The sequence below is a fragment of the Myotis brandtii genome, unplaced genomic scaffold (assembly GCF_000412655.1).
Source record: "Myotis brandtii unplaced genomic scaffold, ASM41265v1 scaffold1671, whole genome shotgun sequence".
Classification (NCBI taxonomy): domain Eukaryota; kingdom Metazoa; phylum Chordata; class Mammalia; order Chiroptera; family Vespertilionidae; genus Myotis; species Myotis brandtii.
The window spans coordinates 35232-39898 of record NW_005356135.1 but is presented as its reverse complement, the minus strand read 5'-3'; the positions used below and the strand labels follow the sequence as shown (position 1 = coordinate 39898).

The 4667-nt window shown below is 49.2% G+C and overlaps 1 long non-coding RNA gene across 1 annotated transcript in view; it reads right to left on the bottom strand.

Annotated features, from left to right (window-relative positions):
- Positions 1–4667, bottom strand: part of LOC102254857 — an 11938-nt gene that overhangs the window by 5327 nt on the left and 1944 nt on the right. Inside the window, exons 2-3 of the long non-coding RNA XR_001361383.1 lie at positions 2782–4039; positions 2373–2434 (exon numbers count right to left, since the gene is read on the bottom strand). This is a non-coding gene — a long non-coding RNA (uncharacterized LOC102254857). The remainder of the gene's footprint in view (positions 1–2372; positions 2435–2781; positions 4040–4667) is intronic.

The window sequence follows — 4667 nt, the reverse complement described above, 5'->3', positions numbered from 1 at the left end:
TGAGGTCCGAGTGCACACCGGGGACGCCGCACACCCCTGGCAGGGGGCGCCGTGTGCCTCGGGCACCATGGCCAGACGTCTCCGCTTTGCTTACTTTAACTTCTTGGGAGCGCGGGGACTTAAGGAGCCCTTTGTGGAGCTACAGCTTAGTCAGTCTTCCTTCGCGCTATTTCCCAACAGTCTCATCTGATCTGGGTGGCCATGGGCAAGTTACCTAACCTTATTGTGTCCTCCTTTCTTTGTCCATAAAATGAAGATAAGAGAATCTGCTTCTTATTGTAGTCAGAGATTAAATGAGTTACAAAGTACAAATTGTTTGCAGCCACGTCTGGCGCACTGCCTTTTTAGAAAAGCTCTGTGTTCAGACTTCCTGGGTTCTTGCACCTTCCCTGGGGGGTCCAGCAACCCGGAGACGTTGCTTTGCCGCCCGCCAGCCCTGTGTGTTCATCCGTAAAATGGGGACATAATAGAACCTAGCTTGCGGGATTGGTGTGGCTATGAAACAGGGTTATGCAAGTAAGATCCGGGCTCACACATTGGATTTAACAAATATCAGCTATTACTGCCAGAAAATAAGCAAAGTGTTGTTTTTCCTCTCTGTCCAAAGGGGAGCAAAACCCACACAATGCTCCCGGAGGATACTGGGTAGACATCCTCTGAGGTAAAGTCCTGTCTCAGGTGCGAGACCTTGCAGACCATGGAGTGGAGCCTCTGAGGTCAAGGCCAGGCCGTCCTCTCTGCAGCCATCACAGCTTGGGGGGCAGTAGGGCAGCAGGACAGCTGGCGCAGCCCTTCTGGGCCACAGAGAATGAGATCAATAAGGCCAAGCAGACCTTCCCATGGAACAGGGTGAATCGGTGGGGGTGGGGAGAGAGGAGTGATGACGAGGAGAGGAGCTTTCATCTCTGCCATAATGAGGTACGGCCACCCACCCAGCCTCATGCTTCCGAACAATGGCCAGCCACTACACTGAGAGACAGCAGCTAGAGCTGCTGGGGACAGAACTCGGCGTCTTTATTTCTAGGAGCCCTGACTCTCTGCTCCTTCATTTGATTCTCTCAACAGTAGAGCAGACAGAAAAGAATTGGAGTGGGAAACCCCATTTCACAGATGGACTAGAGTCAGGAGAGACAAAGAAACTTCCACAAGGTCACGAACACCTGAGTCCTTCACCACCAGCCAGGCCGTTGGGTTGAGCACAGGGGTTCTCGCCCTGGGCTCTTCATGGGAACACCTGAGGGGCTTTAAAAAGCTCAAAGCCTGGGCCAGGCTGGTGGCTCAGTGGTTGTCATGGTCCGATATCCAGTCAGGGCTCATGCCCAGTTTGCAGGCTCGATCCCCAGTGTGGAGCGTGCAGGAGGCAGCAGATCGATGATTCCCTCTCATCATTGCTGTTTCTCTCTCTCTCTCCCTCTTCCTTCCTCTCTGAAATAAATATATATATATTAAAAAGTATAATGCCTGGGCCCTGCCAGAGCCCAATTGATCGGAGCATGGTCCCTACACCAAAAAGGTTGCAGGTTCAACCCCCAGTCGGGGCATACTTTGGGTTTTTTTTTTTTGGTTTTTTTTTGGTTGTTTGTTGTTTTTTTGTTTTGTTTTGTTTTATTTTAATATATTTTTATTGATCCCAGAGAGGAAGGGAGAGGGAGAGAGAGGTAGAAACATCAATGATGACAGAGAATCATTGATCGGCCGCCTCCTACATGCCCCACCCTGGGGATCGAGCCTGCAACTCAGGCATGTGCCCTGACAGGGAATCGAACTGTGACCTCTTGGTTCCTAGGTCAACCACTGAGCCACGCCGGCCGGGCCACTTTGTTCTTTGCGAGCTCGGGCTCGGGGCCTGCTGAGCTTCCCAGCTGGACTGCGCCACGGCGCTCCGATGCGCTGACGTGTTCTCTGTCCTCTTTGTTAGTGCAAATCGGTTTTGGACCCGGAAGTCTGATCTGAATGGATCTTGTGGGCACGGTTGCGGGTGGAATTGTTTTCTCCTCGGCAAGCACAGATGTCTGACTGTCTTTTTGTGATCTGTTGATGCTCAATGTCTAGATTCAGCAATTCCTTGGATGTTGCAAAATGCTGTTATTCTATCACTTCTTTTTCATTTATTTGTTGGAATTCTTTTAAAAAGAGGTGTTTACTCTTAACAACTCTGTGTTTATCTAGGGTTGTAGTTGATAGAGGGGAGGAGGATAAATGCTTGATTCTTTTCCTTTATTTGCCAGATTTCAACATAATGAGTTAATTCCTTGAATATTTGAAGGGATCATTGAAGGTGACCAATTAATTTTGTTGGTTTTTTTAAAATCTAATCTCTCATTTTAAAAATGAGGTAACTGAGAGCCAGAGAGGTTAAGTAACCGACTTACCATCACACAGCACATCGGGGTCAGAGCTGGGGGGAGAGTCCTGTGATCCTGCCGCTCCATTCCTTTTTTTTAAAAATATATTTTATTGATTTTTTACAGAGAGGAAGGGAGAGAGATAGAGAGTTAGAAACATCGATGAGAGAGAAACATTGATCAGCTGCCTCCTGCACATCCCCCACTGGGGATGTGCCCGCAACCCAGGTACATGCCCTTGACCGGAATCGAACCTGGGACCTTTCAGTCCGCAGGCCGACGCTCTATCCACTGAGCCAAACCGGCTTCGGCTCCGTTCCTTTTAACCTTCCCCCTCCAGGAGCAGAACCCAGACCGAGGCGCGAAAGCCGCCTCTGGGAATCTCTGGAAGCTCTGCCCAGCTTCGCCCCTGTGCCCTGAGCCCAGTGCGACTCACCAGTAAGGGCCTGGCGGCCTGCGATCTGTGAACTGCTCCTGAGAGGGCTGAGTTGCCAACCCAGGAAATTCCGCCTGGTATCAGGGAGCCGTGGGAATGTGCCCAGGTTGCTATGGGAGGCCTTCAGCCCTGGCTGCCACAGAGCACCGCACTGCCAAATCAGAGCAGAAAGTTCCAACCTGTCAATTAGAAGAGAAATAGGGGAAACCAGCTCCCACCATGTTAACGAGAGAGAGAGAGAGAGAGAGAGAGAGAGAGAGAGAGAGAGAGAGAGAGAATATTTGGTAAAGGAGGTTTGGGAAATGGAGGAGAAAATGGTGAAACAGGGTTAGGAGAAGGGAGAGTATGTTTTAACCCTGTGCATGTGTGTGTGTGTGTGTGAGAGAGAGAGAGAGAGAGAGAGAGAGAGAGAGGCTGCCGTCTCCTGAGGACTGCTGAGCAGCCCACCTGTTCACACCTACTTATGTAGCTGATGACCTCAGACCCACGCCTGTCCCTCTCTCCCCTCCCAGCTCTGCTTCCTGCCACCCCTCCCATCCCGCCTGCCTGGCTCCTGGCTGGGGAGGGAGAGTGACGGCAGCAGAGAGGCTAGTGAGAGATAAGAACAAGCTCTTTTATGTAAGGATGCAAATGTCTGCTAACGTGTGGCTTGGAGAGCCAGTCAAGGACAAGGACAAGGACGAGGACGAGGACCAGGACGAGGACCAGGACGAGGCTGCTGCCCGGGCCTGGTGTGTGATCTGAAGCAGCCTGTTGTGGCTACCGGGGCTGGAAAAGAGAGTCGCTTGGACTGCACTCTTGGAAGCAAATGAAACTTTAATGGTGGGCTCTTTGGCCGCGGGTGCTGAGAAGTGGGCCACTCCCGTGTCCCTTGGCAGAAAACGCCGGAGAACTTCAGCCTGTACAGGGGGAGAGGTGTGGTGGGCAAGGTGATGCAGTGGAATGTGCTTTTAAATTTCAAGTTGTGAGCTTAATTTAGTGAGCTGGGATTAGCATATCATAAAAAATGGAATAAATAGACAATAGACCAGTGTGCATTACAAGAAACCCTTTTTAGTGTTTTGTGTGGGAGTGGGTGGGTGGGTGTGTACCATGTCATGTGTATTTTTTACTGTGAGTCACAGCCAAGAACTTTGAACATCATTGCTATTTTAGGAAGTAGCAGGGGTGAGAACTGGGATTCAGCGAAGGCTCTGCCATGAAATTGCTGTGTGACCTGTGGCCAGTTGTTGAACCTCTCTGATCTTCATTTCCTCATCTGTGAAGTGAATGAATGAAAGGAACCAAAGGATGGGATCAGACTGATGATTTCTAAGGTTCCTTCCAGCCATCATGTTCTGTCGTTTCTAAGATAAATGAGAATCCACCCGTTTTCCAAGGTTGTCAGGAAGGAGATGCATCCTCTCCAACATCCCCGATTTCCACTAGGGCAGTGATGGCGAACCTATGACGCGTGTCAGAGGGGACATGCGAACTCATTTTTTTGGTTGATTTTTCTTTGTTAAATGGCATTTAAATATATAAAATAAATATCATAAATATAAGTCTTTGTTTTACTATAAAACAAATATCAAAAAATTTCTATATGTGACACGGCACCAGAGTTAAGTTAGGGTTTTTCAAAATGCTGACACGCCGAGCTCAAAAGGTTCGCCATCACTGACCTAGGAAGAACCTTTCCTCTGGGGTTAGTTCACTCATCAGTTCACCAAATATGGGTTGTTGTGTCCAACACTGTTCACGGCACTATACACATCTTAGTACAGACTCTATAGTATAGACCAGCTGTGGGCAAACTACGGCCCGCGGGCCGGATCCGGCCCGTTTGAAATGAGTAAAACTAAAAAAAAAAAAAAAGACCGTACCCTTTTATGTAATGATGTTTA